At 55.4% G+C, this 18422-nt stretch overlaps 1 protein-coding gene across 11 annotated transcripts in view; it reads left to right on the top strand.

Annotated features, from left to right (window-relative positions):
• Positions 1-18422, top strand: part of HSPG2 (heparan sulfate proteoglycan 2) — a 101480-nt gene that overhangs the window by 15622 nt on the left and 67436 nt on the right. The window lies entirely within an intron of this gene.

Genomic DNA, 18422 nt, shown 5'->3' with positions numbered 1-18422 from the left:
GGCCTTGGGAGAGCCTCAATTTCCTCCTCTGTAAAATGGACGTAGCTCTACCTCCAGGCTTGGTTTAAGGATTGGTGCTGTTATAATCTGCACTGTCCAGTATGGTAGCCATTGGCCATGTGGGACTATTTAAATTTGTTAAATTTAAAAATTTAAAATAAAGATTCAGTTTCTCATTTGCACTAGCCACGTTTCAAGTGCTCAATAGCCACAGGAGTAGCTACCTTACTGGACAGAGTGGATGTAGAACATCTCCATCACTGCAGAAAGTTCTGTCGCACGGCACTGGTGCATATAAAGTGCTGTGCGCACTCAGTGAGGAGTGGCTTTGTTATTATTACTGGTTCCCTGTCCCAATTTGGAACCCCCAGTCTGTGGAGGCCTGAGAGACCCCTGGGCCTCAATGGAGTCAGACAGGATTGCCCCTCCCGCCGTTCTGTGCCTGCTTTCTCCCTGACGGCTGGAGAGATCTCTCTCCCCTCGCCTGACTCCACCTGTAATGTTAAAAAGTCGCTGACTCGGCTCCATGCAGGCCACCCTTCCTCCCTTAATTTCCCCCCCACTCCCCTCAGCCTGTCTCTGCTTAGCTCACCATTCAGCTGCTGGCATCTAGGATCTGCATGTCCAGCCTCTGAGATTCCCACTGCCCATTCCCAAGGGCTGGAGTCAGGGAGGAGGCCTCCCCTGGTAGTCCCAGCTCCCTGCGGAGGTGCCGGCTGCCTGGGCCCCTCTCAGCAGGGTGGAGATGATGGTTTGTTGTGACGGGGGCAGTGGGCAGCCTGCCTGCTCGAACGTGCCCGTATCTGGGTGCCAAGCATGCTGTTTGCACTTGGCTGGGCCTCAGGGTCTGGCCCGGTGCCCGCGAGGGCTGGCCTGCGTTGGCGCCCTGGTTACAAAGGCTGATCGTGGGCCTCTGCCTGGCCAGAAACACCCGGCGCTGTTCCTGGGCTGGGGCCTGGGGCCTGGGGGTGAGGGGCATGTCTCACACCTGGAGCAGGAGTGCAGGACAGGTTCTCGGCTGTGGCTGGGCCCTGGGTGCTGAGTAGGCACTAGACGCAGACAGGCGTAGGCAGGGTGCAAACTCCTGGGAGCCGGGCAGGAGGTCTCCCGGGGTGGTTCAGGTTGGTAGGATCTGCATGCAGCTTTCACACCTGTCCAGGGAGGAGCTTTGGGTCTGAGATGCCAGAGAAGCTCAAAGTCACCTCCCAGCATCCTACTCTCCTCTGCCCCATGTTTTGGCCTCCTTCCTCATCAACTAGGAAGTAGACGAACAGGCATCCTTGGTCCATGAGTGCTGAGGACATGGAGGCCCAGCAAGGTCATGTAACTTGTCTGAGATCACACAGCGAGTCTGGAGGAATCAGATGTCTGACTTTGAACACCTTACATGCTTTTTTCCCATTCTGTCCCTCACCGTGGGAGCTCTGAAGACAGTAGCCCCTGGACACTTTGCTGAGAAAGAAGAGTTGGAATTCTGGCCCTGCCACTTACTCCTTCCATGACCAAGCCTCTCAGCCTCATGTTCCTCATCTGAGGAATGGGGATAATTATACCTCACTTTCAGGGCAGTTAGGAGGGTTAGATAACTGGGGCCTTCTGGCTGTTTCTAGAACATTCCAAAGATACTCCTGCTTCAGGGCCTTTACGGCTGCTGTTCCATGTGGCCAGAGTCCTCCTCCTCTATACATGCACCAACTTCTGTCACACTTCTGTGTCACCTTCCCTGATGGCCTGTGTAAAATAGCCAAAGACGGACTGGGGTGCCAGGTCAAGGCTCCGCCTCAGCCAGCTGTTTTTTCCCAGGCCTCATTTCCTCCTGGAAAGGCAAAACCACAGCCTCACCCCACGCCCGCACTTTCCAATCCAGCCAGGTGGAGGAAGCACGCCCACCTAGCCGCTCCCTATCCCCCTCTCCCTTTTTTTTTTTTTTTTTTTTTTTTTAGCACTCTCACCATTTAACAAATACAAGTTTATGGTCCAGCTGGCTCCATGTAGAATGTCAGCTCCGTGAGGGCAGAGAACATGCGTGCTTCATAGTACCTGCCCTCATAACAATTATTGGTTATTTTCCCTTCTCCTTCCCAATACCTCCTGATACCTGATAGCGGTTTATTGGACCCTTACTGTGTGCCAGCCCTGTGCTAAGTGACTCACAGCTCAGCTCCATGAATTTCACAGTCCCCATCACAGCCTTGTCGCTTCTATATTACAGATGAGGGGTGGGAGGTGCCACAGTGACTTGCCCAAAGCCACCCAGCTGGGAAGTGGCAGAGCCACTTCCTGCCTGGTTAGTCCTGCCCCACAGCTCACGCTGTGCCGCCTCCTACGTTGGGATCACGAGATCAAACTTGGGGCTCAGAATCCATGTTTGGCAGGATTGGATGGATCAGATTTAAGGGTGGCTCTCAATCTTTTTGGAGTCCCCCTTCCAGCCCTCTCGTCTCCTGTGATTGGTCAGTTAAGATGGCTCCCACTGCCCCAGAATGACAGGGCCCTGTGGCTAGGGAGCCCCAGAGACCAACCTGAGACCCCAGGGCGGGGCAGGGAGCAGAGGGTGGGCCCCAGTGCCGGGCTGTCTCTAGGCTGTCAGAGGGCAGGTGGACAGGATGTTCCTCAGGCTGCAGACATTCCTGGTCAGGCTGCAGACGTTCCTTGTCCGAGGTTGCAGGCAGCAGGAGATTTACCGTTTCCGGTAACCCGAGTCCCTGGGAGGTGAGTTCTCCCTGCCAAGGACACGCACCCTTTGCTTGCCAGCCTTTCCTGCCGTTTCCTCTGCTGGGCCTGTCTGCCTGGGGCTTAGGGCGGGTGGAGGGACCAGCTCTAAGTCCCAGAGGTTGAAACTGGGGTCTCAGACCCTGATCAGCCCCCCCGCAAAGACCCAGCCTAATGTCAGCCTCCCAGAGTCCTCATCTATAGGGCCCCGGACCTCAGCCTTGGGTAAGGAAGGGAAGGAGGTGACACTGTGGAAGATGAAGGACCCAGTGTTAGGAGCCAGGAGACGTGGTCCTCGGTCCCCCCCTCAACTTGCTGGAGACTTCTTCCTTTCTTCTTCGAGCTGCCACATCCTCTCCAAGTACCTGGCACTGCTCTATGTACCCTGCATACATAATCCAACTTATCCTTCTAACAACACAGCGTGGTGGGGGTGGGGAGGGTGGGCACTGAGATGAAGCTCAAAGAGGTGAAGTCACTCAGTGGAGTGGGCAGTCCCTGTCACAGATGGGATTTGAACTCAGGCTGTCCAACACTGGTGGGTCCTCCTTGATGTCCTTACATCCCCTCTCTGGGCCTCGGTTTCCCCCTCTGGTAAGGGAGGGCATTGGGCTTGGTGATCCCCACCGGCTGGACAGCCCAGGATCCGGGAATCTGTAGGAGCCTTTTGCAGGTAGGTTTCTCTTGAGCCTTACCTGGCCCGTGAGGGGGCAGAGCAGGAAGTATTCTCCCCGGGGGGGTTTCTGGAGAGCTCACTCTCTTGGCGTGTGAGCTCTTAGATGGGTGGGCTGGGAAGGGAGGAAAGGGAAGAAGTGACATTCAAACCTAGTAAGTGCCAGGCATTGGGTTAGGCTCTCAGGTTGTCCTGTTGAATCTTCACAGCAGCCTTATGAGGTGGCCATTGTTATTCCCATTTTACAGATGAGGAAACAAAGACTCAGAGAGGTCAAGTGATTTGCCCAGGGCTGCACAGCTAGGAAGTTGCCAGGCTAGAGTGTCCAGTCAGCTCCAAGTGGTGTGAGGTGGCATGTGGCAAACACACATTTCCTAGGATGGCTTTGATTTATTAATAAAATGAAAATAGTACTCTTCCCAGAAAGCTGTGAACCTGTCCCAGAATTTGAATACCTGTGTATCCAAACTACATCTCCCAGACTGCCTCTGACACCCGGAAGTGGCCCGGGAATCCTTTGTTAAACTATTTCGCCATGTTTGCTTTGGAAAACATGGTCACTGGTAATTATGGGTGTGCAGGAGTTCAGAGGAGTGAGCACTGTGTGGGCTGGAGCAGACTGGAAGGATTGGCACTGAGCTGGGAGTGGAGCTGAGGGGGCTGAGAGGGCCCTGGTGTGGGGCCGGGCAAGGCTGAGTTCACAGGCTCCAGGAAGGCTCCCTGAAGGGCCTGCCACCCGGCCATTTGCCAGGAAGCCACAAGGCCTCTCCTAGGACCCCCTTCCCAGCCAGCCCTGCCCATCTGCCTCTCCGTGGGGTCTCTGGGGCCACCCAGGCTCCAGGCAAGGCCTGTTGGGCCCACAGACCTTTGCTCCAGCCCCTCCACCCTCACTCAGACGTCCCCGGGAACTGGGTAAAGGGCTGTGGGTGGGGCAGCGAGGCCTGGGTCCTGGCCAGTGGGCCCAGCGGGGCCAGGCCCCTGGGATTTGAGAGTTGACAGCATGAGGACTGAGTTGACCCCAGCCGACCTGCTCCTGCTGTGGGGCCCTTGGCCCTCAGGCCCCAGCAGCTGTCAGCAGGGAGGGGCAACAGAGCAGGGCCAGAGGCAGCTTCTCAGCCCACCCCTTCTCCGCCTGCTTGGGCCAGGCCCAGAACTCTTACCAGCTGTTGTCAGCAGCTGCTGAGTTTGGTTCCAGAGCCAACACTGGGCACCCCCTCCTCCCCCAGGACGTCTGCCCACCGTCCTTCACAGCCGCTGCCTCTGAGGAGGGGTTGGGGCTAATGCGGGGGACGCGGTCACATCTCTTAGTTCCTCTGATCCTGCTAACGATACGAAGAAATAGGAATTAATGCCCCTGTTTTTATGGAAGAGAAAACGGATCCAGAGAGGCCAAGTGACTTGCTTAACGTCACACAGCTGCTGAGTGGCTGAATTCAGGCTCCTGGCTCCCCGCCGTGTTCATTCTGCTGCCTTTCCTCGGGGTGTGTCTGTGCAGCATGATAGAGACCTCAGGGTTCCCGGGTTTGAGTCCCACCTTGGCCACTTCATAGTTTTAGGACCCCAGGCCAGCTCCTTAACCACTTGGAGTAGAATTTCCATTTTCTTGCTTGTAAAATAAGATAATAATTGTACCCACCTCTTGGGATTATTGAGCAAATTAAATGAGACAATCAATGTGAAGTCCTTAGCATAAGGCCTGGCATGTTCTAAGTGCCCGAAATGAGATCTGGCGCTATTATCATCAGAGCGTTAGCCACCTGTGCGCCCAGCACTCTGTGTGGTTTTGTGGGGGTACAGACAAATTCCATTAATATTTATATCAGTCAGTAAATATTTATTTGGCACCTACTGTGTGCCAGGTGCTAGAAAAAGAGCAGTGACAAAATAGACAAAACTCCCGTCCCTGCTTACATTCTACCCCACGCTGTGGCTGGGGAGACACAACTTGATTCTAACCACAGAAGCCTCTAAGCACTTTTACATACACTGGTATATTTTATCCACATTTTGCAGTTGAGAAAACTGGGGCTGAGAAGATTGGCGGCAGAGCAGGGACCAGGGCCCAGCTCTTCTGAGGGTCTTTGGCAGCGGCCCTGGGGGCTTCCTGGAGGAGGAGGCAGTTTTGCTGCATCATCCATCAGGGCCTCAGGGCCTAGCCGGAGAGGTGGGGATGCAGAGAGTATTGGACGAAGCCACCACAGTCTGGGCAGCAACAATTTCAGGAAGGTCTTGCTGAGGTCAAAGCCTCTTGTTCCCTGGGGTTGAGGCCCAGCCAGAGCTTTAAATACCCCATGCAGCCCAGAATAGCCCCTATTGTCTTGGCCTGCAGCTGGGGGGCCCAGGAGGATCCTGAGTGAGGCTGATCTTGGAGGTTGGGGGCAGGGGGAGGTCTTCGTGCTCTTCCCTCTGTGGCAGGGGCGGTATTTCTGCGAAGACTTTTCCATTTGGCTCCTGCAGGAAGGCCCGTCTTGTGGGAAGGGTGGAGCAGCTCCCTGGATTCTGCGTGAGCAACGTGCAGCTGAGGGGGGAGCCTGGTGGGTGGGGGACTCCCAGGGAGGGCCACGTGCCCAAGTGAAGGTGCCCCTTTGTGCGCCAGGGATGTGTGTGCATTGGCCCACTGGACCCTCCACAGTGGGCGGCCTACCCAGGTCCCCTGCCCAGGGCCTCCTGGCAGCCTCTCCTGCTCTGGCTATTTTGGGCGCTGGCTGTGTTCAGGCTTGGGGAGGGATGGGTAATCCTGTCCAGACTGAGGATGCTGGGGGCGCTCCTGGACCGCCATTCTAGCCTCCTGGGTCTTTGATCGCTGTAGCCTCTGCCCCTGGCTTCAGCCTCAGAAGGTCATGGTCAGTGGACTCTGAGGGGTTGCCAGCCCCACTGGCAAGTCAAAGAAGGGTGCCAGACAAACCTTTTCCCTCGGGACGTTCCCTGCTCTCAGTATCAGGAATAGTTGTGCTTCTTCTAAGCAACGCGTTTGTTTTTACCTCATGGGATGTGGAATCTAGGGACTGGTCAGGTTTCCTTCATCTCATTGGCCACTGGAGAGCTCAGAGCCAAATGAGTTGTCGCTTTCCCAGACCTCCAGAATTCAGCCTGTGCTTTCTGTCTGCTTGCCTCACTCCAGGCTCTGTGTGTCTACCGTACCCGAGTTTTTCTTATGTATATTTAGTTCATTTTCTCTTGCTGTTCTGTGTGCATCTTTGTAAGCTGCTTTGAGTCTTTCTGGAGCAGGGTGGTGAGGGGAGGTATAAATACGTAAATGATGATGATGATAATGATAACCCTTTGCTGGTCAGTTCCCGGCAGTCTGGTCCTTCTGGCTTGATTGCGACTTATAATGCCCTCTTGAGCCCCACCCTCTTCGCTGGTGGGAATCACAGCCTAGAATTTTAGAATCCGAACATTTCAGGATTTCAATGTCCTGAAATGTTAATGCCAGAAGGAACCTTTGGGATCATCTAAGTTGAGAGCTTTCAAACTTATTATTAAGGAGTGAAACTCTTATTTCAATCAAAATAATAGTATTTTGATTAAATACTATAATATTCTGAAAAATAACAGCAAACACTTATAGAACATTCACCACGTGCTAGTGCTATTTGTAGCATTTTAGATTTTTATTTAATCCTCACAACAACCCTACAGGGTAGATACTATTAATATGAATCACCATGCCCATTTCACCATGTCCATTTTACAGATGGGGAAACAGAGGCATAGAGAGGTGAAGTGACTTGCTCACAGCCTCACAGCTAACCAGGGACTGAACCACATGTTATACAGAAGGTCAAAATATAAAATGGAAAAAGGTGGATTTGTTTTCTTTTTTGTTGTTGTTTTTTTTTTGGTGAGGAAGATTGTCCCTGAGCTAACATCTGTGCCAATCTCCTCTATTTTATATGTGGGATGCTGCCACAGTGTGGCTTGTTGAGCGGTGTATAGGTCCACACCTAGGATTTGAACCCTGGGCCACTGTAGTGGAGCACACGAACCCAACCACTGTGCCACCTGGCTTGCCCCCTGAGGTGGATTTGTTTTTCTTGAAGCAAGTATTTGGGGGAAGGGGCCCAAACCCTACCTTCCCCCTCCCTACCCCCCTCACCCCCTCTCTAAAGTGGATCCCAAGGCTGCTGAGGACAGACTGGAAACCAGTGATCTGGGCCTGCTTCATCATTTGGCAGAGGGAGCCTGAGGCCCAGGGAGGGGAGGGGACTTGCTGATCTCAGTCCCTCAAGGCCCCTGCTGCCTGGGAGAGGACCAGCCCCTCCTCCGTCCCCTCGCCCTAGGCCCCAGCCGTGTCCAGTCCCAGTCTCTGCACCCAGCAGCGAACTCTCCCTGAGAACGCTCAGCTCCTTCCCTCTCTGGGACCAGGTACCTTCGGACCTTGTGCAGGTCCTAGGGGACCAGGAGGGACCAGGCGCTGGGCCACCCTCACTCTCTGATGGAACTCATCCCCTTAGAGGGCTGCCTGGCAGCCAAGGAGAGAAGGGGCAGCTCCTGTCCGGGTTTGCTCAGACTGACAGGGTTTCACCCTGAGGAGAGAACACACCCCTCGTGCCACCAACTAGCCTGTCACCCGGCCTGCTTTTCCTCCATCAGCACTTCATTCCACGGGGCCTTGGGGCTTTTCTGTCTTCAAGAACCCCCTTTTAAAACCCCTGTGGTGGTGGTGGGTCATATCTTAAGTGTAAAGCGTTACTGAGGGAGAGCTAGTCGGCAGCTAGCTGAGGGAACAGTGTACGTTCAGAGTGGGTGTTCCCAAACTGTGTTCTGTGGAACCCTAGCCCCATGAGCTCTGCATTGAAGAAAGGGTTCCAAGTTAAGCAAGTTTGGGAAACGCTAAATAGTTGCCCCCTTCCCTTATCTTGGTATTCAAGACATTTAGGACTGAGGAAACCAGCTCAGCTTTGTGTAACCAGCCTTTCCCAGAAGTATTTGTCTGCACTCCTGTCCAGAGTTACTGTGCCCTGAAGTGGACATTAGTCATGAGGAAAGGGGGCAGGGGGCACTTCCTCTTATTCCCAGCTCTGTTGTCCACAGGCCTATCTTCAGCCACGGGCTCTGCCCTGCCTGCCCCTTCCTCCCCCTCCAGGAAGCAGATGAGGAAAGCGCTGGGACACGGGGGGAGCGGGCCTCCTTTGCCGCAGCTGTTCAGCCTGTTTTTTCCTGTTGCTGATGCCCACGGGAGCAAGCAGGAGAGGAGTGGCCGAGGCCTGGCCGTCTGGCTGCCTTGCGTAAGGCCCGGGAGCTGGAACCGTGGCCTTGCGTGCCTCCAAGACCCCCGCCCACTCCCTGGGATGCTGGTCTGGGCAGCAAGCATGTCCCTCCTCAGTGACCACAGGCAGCTTCTTATACCCCCAGAGATGGGTCTCCTGGCTGGAAAGCCCCAGGTGTCAGAGATGGCAGGGGGAGGGCTCAGGTAATCCTGGTTTGGAACCAGGGGTCTGCTTCAAGTCTTGGCTGTTCCAACTCTGTGACTATGGGCCAGTCACCTTTCTGAGCCTCAGTCTCTTCATGTGTAAACCCCATTCATTAATTAATTTAACAAACAATTGAGCATCTACTGTGTGCCAGGTAGTTTTAGGTGCTGGGGATACAGCCGTGGGCAAAATGGACAAAGTCCCTGCCTTTGTGGAGCTGATGTAGTGGAGGAGAGAGATGATAAACAGATGAACATGTAAATATAGGAGTGTAGGTGGTGTGGGGCGATGAAACAGGGTAAGGGAGGTGACAGATTCTGGACCCGGGATGTGGTCAGGGTGGGTCTCTGTAAAAGTGACATTTGAGCAGAAACTAGAGGAAGAGAAGGAGTGAGCATATCTGGGGGCAGTGTCCCCAGCAGGGGACACAGCAAGTGCAAAGGTCCTGAGGTGGGAGGGGGTTGGTGTGTTTGAGGTCTAATGAGATGAATGTGTCAGGGAGCGGGGATAGCACAGTAGGAGCTGAGATGGGAGAGGTGTGTGTGGGTAGGTCGCACCAGACCTGGTTGGCCATAAGAAAGGCTTTTCTTCTAATCCTTTGATGAGTCAAGAGCAATGGAAAGGCCTAACCTGGTAGGTTGAGGAAGTGGTCATTGTTGTAAGTGGTGTCTCACGTCAACAAAAATGTGTGGAGCACTTCCCCCGTCCTCCCACAGGCCTGGCACTGTGTGAGGGGATTCATTCGTGAAATCTGTGGTCAGCGACCTTGGAGGGCATGGGCAGACCCGACCAGGTTGGTGTGGCCTTGATGGCCCACAGACACCCCAGCGCTCCACGGCAGCAGGGCCACCTGGGAGCCAGAGAACCTGAGAACCAAGCCGGGCAGGAGGCAGGCACGTGAACACCGCAGGCACTGTTGGCACCAGCAGTGCCTGGCGGATAATATTCAGCCCCCGGGGACCTTCCTCCTGGGCGGCCCAGCCCGGAAGCTGTTCCCACTTGGCCACCCCCGCTGCCTTGGCGGCACCTGGCACATGGGTAGGGCAGGGGCATTTCCCGGTGGCTTCCTGCTTCCTCCCTGTAAGCTGGCAGGCGGCACACACAGCGCCAAAGGAGGCCCATTCTTGGGGTGTCTGGGGCAGGAGGAGAGTACAGGGACTCTGGGGGGACTGGGAGAATTGGGCTCTGTGACCAGCACGTGACCACAGCACAGCCAAGGGGCACTGCTCTTTAAATGGAAAAGCCCATCTGGGGCTGGTCCCCTTTGGTCCTTTGCCACCTGCACGCTGTGTCCCACCGCACCAAACTTCTTCTAGTCCCTCGACTGTGCCATGCACTCTCCCACCTCTGGGCCTCGGCGCATGCCCTTTCTTCGCCTGGTGCACTCTCTCTCCCTTCTCCACCCTACCTAGGGAAATCATCTTTCACACGCAGTTGAATTGTCCTTTCCCCTGGGAAACCTTCCTCCAACCCCCACGCTGCCTCGCTGGGTGAGGGGTCCCTCCTCTGGGCTCTCCTAGACCCCCATCCTTCCTCTGGAGAGCTCTCCACGCACCGTGTTGTCATCACGCGGTGTGATGGTCTGTCTCCCCCAGGAGCACAGAGCCCTGTGACTGTCTCCTGCCCAGTTTTGTCCCCAGGGCCCAGCACGTGGTAGGTCCTTGAGAAGTAAGGGTCAAAGTGACTTGAATTGAACCTTGTGGGGCAGGTCTGGTTGATGACCTTTTTTTTACAGATGAGGACGCTGAGGCCGCCCAGCTAGAAAGTGGCCGAGGCGGCCTGGAAGCGGGGGTGTCTGAGCAGAGCCTGCCCTCTGCCCCACCGGGCGCATCTCTCTGAGACTGGGGGATAAAGTGCTCTGCTTAGCCGTGGTGGTAGCAGACCCTTTCCAGTGCCCGCCCCAGCCACATTGTAGGGCCTCCAAGGCAGAGAGCATGTCGGGTCCACCTGGGAAAGGGCTGGACAGATTCAGAGTTCTCCAGCCATGCTTCTCAAAGCAGGTCACCCCTCATTCCACGTGCCTCTCCAAACAGCCTCAGGAAGGAAGCAAACAGAGCAGGATTTTCTGTACCATTTTCTCACTGAGGGAACTAAGACCTGGAGAGATTGTTATCTAAAGGCGGAGTGTGCTAGGATGGATTTCAGGAACTGTGTGATTCACTCCCCTCCTTCCTTTGGAATGAGGTGTTATTGCTCGATATTATCGATGGGGAAGGTACTTTCTAGCTGTGTGATCTTGGGCAAGTCCTTACTTTCTCATTCTGAACTTCACTTTCTTCTTCTTTCAGGTGGGCTAATTCCTATCTCGAGGTTGTTGGGCAAGTTCATTCATTCATTCATTCAGTCTGTCAGTGTGTCAGCAGATATTAGTCGAGCACCTAGTATGTGTTTTCTGTTCTGAAGATGCAGCAGTGATCAAAACAGATGAAATCACTGCCCTCTTGGTGCCATCCTTTGCATTGATGGCGATGGCTGGTGTGGAAGTCTAGCACAGAGAGTAGGGACTGCCTATAGTTTGCTAAAAGGGAAGGGTGTCAAGGAGATTGTCCAAGGCCACATGGTGAGTTTGGGGCAGAGCTGGGATGAGAAACCCCAGAGCCCAGCTTCCCGCTCCCTTGGTCTCTGTTGAAGGCCCTGCCTGACAGGCCCTCAGTGCTTCCGTAGGGCTCTGGCTGGAATGCAGCCTTTCCAGGTCCCAGGCCTTGGAATGTGCTTGCAGAGGGCAGGGGTCAGAAGCAGGAGCCTGCTAGCTGCTGTGCGTCCAAGCTAGCAGAGTACAGGAGAGGGGGCCCTGCTTTCAGACCGGATTCCTCTTGTCTTAGCTGTGTGACCTTGGGCAGGTGACTTCACTTCTCTGAGCCTCTTTCCTTATCTGTAAAATGGGGCAGCCACCAGTATCTGTCTCATGGGGGTGTGGGTTTGTATGAGACGAGCCTTGTAAAGACCGTATCTCTGCACCTGCAGCTTGATGAGTCTCGGCCGTTGTCCTTCTTTTGAGGATCGTTGTTCTTCCTGGCCGACTGGCTGGCCAAGGTCCTGCCACCTTGGGAGCCTGAGTGTGGGAAGCTGGCAGGCCTCCCGAGTGGCACGGGCAGTGCAGGCATGCCAGGGGAGGCGGCGGCCACCTCCTTTCCGGCCCGGCGCCCCTCTCGGCCTGCCAGGGGATTAAAGGCCTTTGTGTCGGGATCTCCCACCCCTGGCAGTTTGCACAGCAAAGTGCTGCCCTGACAGATTCCTTCCCCTTTGCCGTCTGCTGCCCATGGACAGGGCACCGGGCGGCCTGGGGGTGGGGCAGGGCACCTTGACCCTGCATCTGGGGCCTGGGTTGGAACAGAGTGAGGAGAGCACTTGTGGGATTACCTGGGAGCCTTCATCATAGCAGCATGGGAAGGGGACATTATCTGGGTTTGAGTCCCTCCCTGGAGAGTAGGAGGCTATGGGTGACAGCATCTGCTGGTTCCTCTGCCGTGGACAGAGGAGGGGGCGCTGAGACAGAGTCTGTGCTGGCAGGAGGCAAGTGGGCAGCAGGAGCTCCTTTGTGCCCCGCCCCCGCACCGTCTCAGGATTTTGATGGGGTGAGCTCACTCTAGCCTAGATGCCTGGAGCCTTGCCCTGGGCAGCTGCAGCCTCCCTGGGGACTGCAGTGCTCAGACCTTCCTGCCCAGCTGTGGGGCCAGTGCGGGGCTTAGCCCCAGGCCTGGGCCATGGCGGGAGATGGATGGGGCTGCCCAAGGCATGTGAAGAATGTCTCTGGAGAAGCCTCTGAGGCCCTGGTCAGCCTCAGAGCAGAGCAACTTGAGCCTTGGAACCAAGCTTGGTTGTCACCCCCAGCCAGGACCCCACCGTCCAGCCAGCCCAGGGCCTGGGCGGCAGAGCCAGACCCCCGCCATTCATCCCAGACCAGGAGGTGACCCTAGGCCTGAGCCCACACCCCACTCCCCCGTGCATCACCTCGCCACCTCTCATCCCCTCACCTCTACCCTGTACCCCCTGGATGATACTAATTCTAACGCTTATTGAGCACTTACTGTATACGAGGCACCACGCTGAATGCCTTACCTGCTTTAATGCCATTTACACAGATGACCCTCTCTGAGCCTCAGTTTCCTCATCTGCAAAATGGAAATAACCATACAAGCTCACAGTCCCTTAATTGAAACCTTTGGAGTCAGGCATGTTTTGGACTTCACGAGTTTTCAAACTGAGAAAGGTGACTTGAGCACTTGCCAGCTGTGATGTGACATCCTCAGTACAGTCTGGGGCAACACCCCGTAATCAAACACATAATGTTGCTGCAGCAAAACGTGTGACTGTTCACCCTACATGGAGTGAATAAGCTATTAATAGCTGCACATCGATTCAGGTCAGGACTTGGTGTCACATCAGCTTGCTGTAAACTCATTTAAAAAAACACTCTTGGGGCCGGCCCAGTGGCGCAAGTGGTTAAGTGCGCGCGCTCCGCTGATGCGGCCCGGGGTTTGCTGGTTCGGATCCCGGGCGCGCACCGACGCACTGCTTGGCAAGCCATGCTGTGGCGGCGTCCCATATAAAGTGGAGGAAGATGGGCACAGATGTTAGCCCAGGGCCGTCTTCCTCAGCAAAGAAAAAGAGGAGGATTGGCAGATGTGAGCACAGGGCTGATCTCCTCACAAAAAAAAAAAAAAAAAAAACACTCTTGGTGTTCAGAGCCCTTTGGCTTTCCCTTCCTACAGATGAGGGAGAGTGGCCCTGTAGTGCCAGCCGTGGGTTGCCGTGGGGATGAATCGGGGAGGTCCACGCCGTGTAGGACAGGGCCTGGCCTGAAGAAAGCCCTCAGTGGAGTCTGACCGTTCTTGCCATCTCTTCACTGTGCCGCCATCTTCCTTTCATTTTCGCAGCACCAGAAATTCTTATCTACACATGTAACCTGTGCAAGACCCACGATGCCCACTTAACAACCCCAAACCCTGCGCACCGACGCACTGCTTGGCAAGCCATGCTGTGGCGGCGTCCCCTATAAAATGGAGGAAGATGGGCACGGATGTTAGCCTTCCTCAGCGAAAAAAGAGGAGGATTGGCAGATGTTAACACAGGGCTGATCTCCTCACACACACACAAAACAAACCCAAACCCTACATCCTATATCTGTACTGTACTTTTCTCTGCACCCCAAACCTTCTGGACCTCTGTACCCTTCTCTATGGTTGGCCTTTCACCTCCACACTTCTTCCCAGCCATCCTTGGCTCCCTCTGCATCTCACGCAGGCCAGGAGAGGAGGGTCCAGCCTCTGTCACTTGTCCCCAAGGGCTTCTGTGGAACTTGGACCTGGAGCTCCATGCGTGCCCTCATCCTCTCCAGGAGGGCCTGGACACAGCCCAGTCTCAGAGAACGGGTGCCTCCGAGAAGTCTCTGCCCCCCCTACACCCCCTCCACTGCCTGTGTTGAGGGAGTGGCTGCCCACTGAGGGGCCACCCTGCCCGTACCTCCCCCAAGCAACTGTTCTCAGTCTTGGAATAGCCCTTTGTCCTTGGCTTGTGTGAGTCAGTTGCCCCCTCCCCCCGCCAGGAACCTGCGGGGTCTGGAAAATCCCCCTCTCTGCTTGACTCCTTCCTCTCTGTCCCAGGTCTGCCCTCTGGACCCCTCCTTTCTGGCCCTGCCATCCGGCTCCAAAGCCTGCCTGAAGTACTGGGTTCCTCTGGGAGGAAGTCGGGCTCCCTCACAGCCGGAGACGGGCTGGAGGGCAGGAAACCTGGGTTCTATTTCTACCTTTGACCTTGGAGCCGCTGATGGCCCTCCTTGGGACCTTAGGCACCCGCTGCATGGACCCAGCCCGCTGCCAGCTTGGGCATCCTGTGGGCCATCCTGGGAGCTGGTTGGGTTGGGGATGGAGACTGGCCAGTCCTGGGCTTCCTGGCTCTGCCCTCTGCTTAGGCCTCGTGGCCAGCCTGGAGGCCCAGCCCAGCTTTACCTCCTTTCCTGGTCAGCAGGGGGTGTGGGGTAGGGATCCCGGAGGTCCTGTGTCAGTCCGAGTCTGCCAGCCGCTCACCTGTGGTCTTGGGCAAGTTACTCTCTGGGGCCCTGCTCCCTCCTCTGTGAAAGGGAGCCCTTCACACCTGCTTAGCCACCTCAGGGGGTCATTGTCAGGGTCAGTTGACACTGAGGCTGAGGAAATGCTCTGTGAACCGTGAAATGAAGTGTGGTGGAGAGACTTTGTGGGGGTGACTCTCAGTGACCTCAGTTAGTTCTGGCTCCTACCACGGCCCTGGTTACAGAGGTGGTATGGCACAGTGGTGAAAGCTTAGCCAGTGGAGCTAGACCACCAAGGACAAATCCCAGCTCTGCCATGTGCCAGATCTTCAAGCGGGTGACCTGACTCAGCTCCATTTCCCCATCTTTACAGTGGGCTGTTTAACACCCATAACTGGGTTAACACTTATAAAAGTCCTGAAAACAGTGCCTGGTGCATAGTAAATGCTCAATAAATGTTAGCTTCCTTTATTCCCCAAGTAGATCCTGGACTTTCCAGGTCGGAGTCCAAGTTCCCTTCTCTGGTCAAGTCTCAGGCTCCTTTGGGCTCTTTCTGGGAGCCGCTTTCCCGTCTGGCTCCGTCTCCCCTGCCAGATGTGAAATACAGCTGTTAGAACCTTTTGATCTTCAGCTTTTCACAAATGAAGCCTCTGCTCTTGCTGCCTTGTCCCTTGCTGCAGGCCCTGATCTGACTCCGGAGCCTGGGGTCCTGGGGAGTGGGCTGTAAGCAAGGGCAGGCTGGCACGTGGAAGGGCCCATTCCCTGGGGTCCCGGGGGTAGGGGGCTTCTGTCCAGGCCCCGACATGCTCTGGATTCTCTCTCCCCTCTCCCTGCAGATGTGTGTTCCTGGCATTTTTTCCGAGTTGAATCTCACTTTGCTATTTCCTGTCCGGTCCCAAGCCCCGCCTGGCTTCTCTCTCCCGGAGAAGCTTTGGACCTTGCTCACCACCAGGGTTTTCCTTTCCAGACAGCAGTCTGATGTCTAGAGGGTGCCAGGAATCTCTGCCCCATGCCCGTCCTCCATGGCCTTGCTCACATGGGGAGGGGGAGGGTGTGGCAATGACACAGAGAGAGAGCCTTCCCCGGTTGGGGGGGATCCAAGCCTACCTCTCTAACCTCCTCTGCCCAGTGTCAGTGCCCCTGCACCAGCCCTAGCCTCACACTCCCCTTAGGTCAATCAGGGCCTGTTCAGAACCCACCCCCCACCGAGTAGGAACATTGCCCTCTACCCTCGCCACGGGGAGGAGGGAGAATCCCTGGTAGGGGACTGGTCTTGTGGTTTTTAACCAGTGAGTGTCAGAATCCCCTGAGCATGCACAACTCTAACCCTCCTGCCGGGGTGGGGAGAGCCTGACTCAGTGGCTCTGAGAAGGGGCCCAAGAGTCTGTATTTCTCACCAGCGGCTGGAGGTTCTAAAGCTCACTCCTGGATGCAAAGTTCATGGGCACGGCCCAGAAGTCCACTGGCCACCCAGGACAGGCCAGGGATGGCCACTTGTCCAGAGGGAGAGGGCGGGGAGAGGAGAAGGAACAGGAGGAGGGATTTGCCTGTGGATTGTGGGGGGAAGGGGTGTTAGGCCATAGCAGGGGATAAGATGTGGGCAGTGCAGACACAAAGATGATGAAATGGCAGCCAGCCCCTGCCCCCAGGGAGCTCCCAGCCTAGGAAGGGAGACCCATAGAGACTGCATGAGGGTGGGTAGTGCCTCCAAAGCACCTTCAGGAAGCAGCTAAAATTAATAGGTGATGACATTTTTGTCCATTCATTCATTCATTCAAGTATTTATTGAACACAGGGTGCTGAGAAGGTGGAAGTGAATTAATCCCAGGCTCTGCCTTCAGGTGCTGTCATTCCAGTGGAGGTACAGGCAATGTGAGCCCGGAGGGCCCAGACCCCAGCCTGGGGGCAGAGGGGACTGTAAAGGGCAAGGAGTCAGGACAGAGTCTCCCAGGGGAGATTTTCTTATTGGTCCTCTTTATTGAGGTATAAATTACAAAGAAGAAAACATACCCATTTTGAGTGTGCAGTTCAATAATGAAAATGAAATAATGAAAATGAAAGTGTATGCCCAGGGAACCGTCACTCCAGAAGGTTCCCTTGTGCCCCTTCCCGGTCGGCCCCACCCCACCCCTGGTCCCAGGCCACTACTGATCTTTCTGTCACTATGGATTAGACTTTCTCTCCTAGAATTTCGTTTGAATGGAGTCATATAGTACGAGATCTGGTGTCTGACTTCTTCCACTCAGCATAATGTGTGAGATTCATCCATGTTGCCGTAGTTTGTTCCTTTTTATTACTGAGTAATTAGAGGAGGTGATGTTGAGCTGAATTTTGGAGGACAAATTGGAGTTGGCCAGATAAACAAAAGGAGGAAGGGCATTCCAGCGGAGAGGAGAGACCAGCGTGAGAAAAGGCCAGAGGCTCCAGGGACATGGACGGCGTGAAGTTGGGGGGTGGGGAGGGAGAGAGCCTGGCCGTCTCTTCGTTTTTTCCCTCCTCCTTGGCCTCTTTCCTGTTGCCACCACCTTGTCTAGCCAGTGAGGGCTGGGTTTGGTTTTCACAAGTGAGACCATTTCCTTCTGGCTGGGCTGGGCTCCCCAGATAGGGCTGAGGCCAGCTCAAGGCCTGAGATGCTCGTGCCAGGCCATCTGGACATGCGTTATGGGGTAACAGCAAATCCATGCACACTTGCGCTTGGGGCCTCTGGGGTTCCCTTGGGCTCTGCAGGGTTTGTTTTCCTCCAAGTTATCTGGTAAAACTCCTTTGGAAACATCTCAATCTTGTCTCGGGGGAAGAGGCATTATTGTCCATACTCACACCAGAGAAAGGCAGGGGTTATGGCTGCGGGGGCCCTTCTGCTCTGGCCTGCAGGGCGCAGGGTCTCAGCAGCCCCTCTGTGGAACGGAGCCCAGACGTGGAGCTTGTGCTGGGCTCAGTGTCAGCCTGAGGTCATGTGGAGTTGACACCACGCCTGTCCTGCCCCCATTCAGCCCAGCTGCTGGGCTCCACCCCTTGCCTCTGGGTGTGCAAAGGAGCCTACCAGTGTGGCCACCAGGGCCAGAGCTCCTTCTCCAACTGGAATGTGTTCCCTGTGGCCTGGAGATTTGGAGGCCAGAGTGAGACAGAAAGATGTGGCCGAGATGGCCTGGGTTTGGGGGGGGCTGCTGTTGGAGGCAACAGCTTCCACTGACTCACCCTCGATATCTTTCTTTTTTTTTTTTTTTTTTGGTGAGGAGGACAAGCCCTGAGCTAACATCCAATGCCAATCCTCCTCTTTTTTGCTGAGGAAGACTGGCCCTGGGCTAGCCTCTGTGCCCATCTTCCTCTAGTTTATATGGGACACCGCGACAGCATGGCTTAACAAGCGGTGCGTCGGTGTGCGCCCGGGATCCGAACTGGTGAACCCCGAGCCACCACGGTGGAGCACGCGCACTTAACTGCTTGTGCCACCGGGCCAGCCCCTCGCCCTCGATTTCTGCCTCTGTCCCCCATCCCTGCTGACCCTGGCTACCTGCCCATGGCCCCCATCTTTGCTGGCCCCAGTCCCCCATTACCTGCCTTTGTCCCCTGTCCACTACTCATGTCCTGGATATACCTCGCTTTCTCCAAAGGA

Source organism: Diceros bicornis, chromosome 13 (genome assembly GCF_020826845.1).
Source record: "Diceros bicornis minor isolate mBicDic1 chromosome 13, mDicBic1.mat.cur, whole genome shotgun sequence".
NCBI classification, from domain to species: Eukaryota; Metazoa; Chordata; class Mammalia; order Perissodactyla; family Rhinocerotidae; genus Diceros; species Diceros bicornis.
Note: the sequence above shows the minus strand (reverse complement) of the source record. Positions and strands in the feature narration are given on the sequence as shown.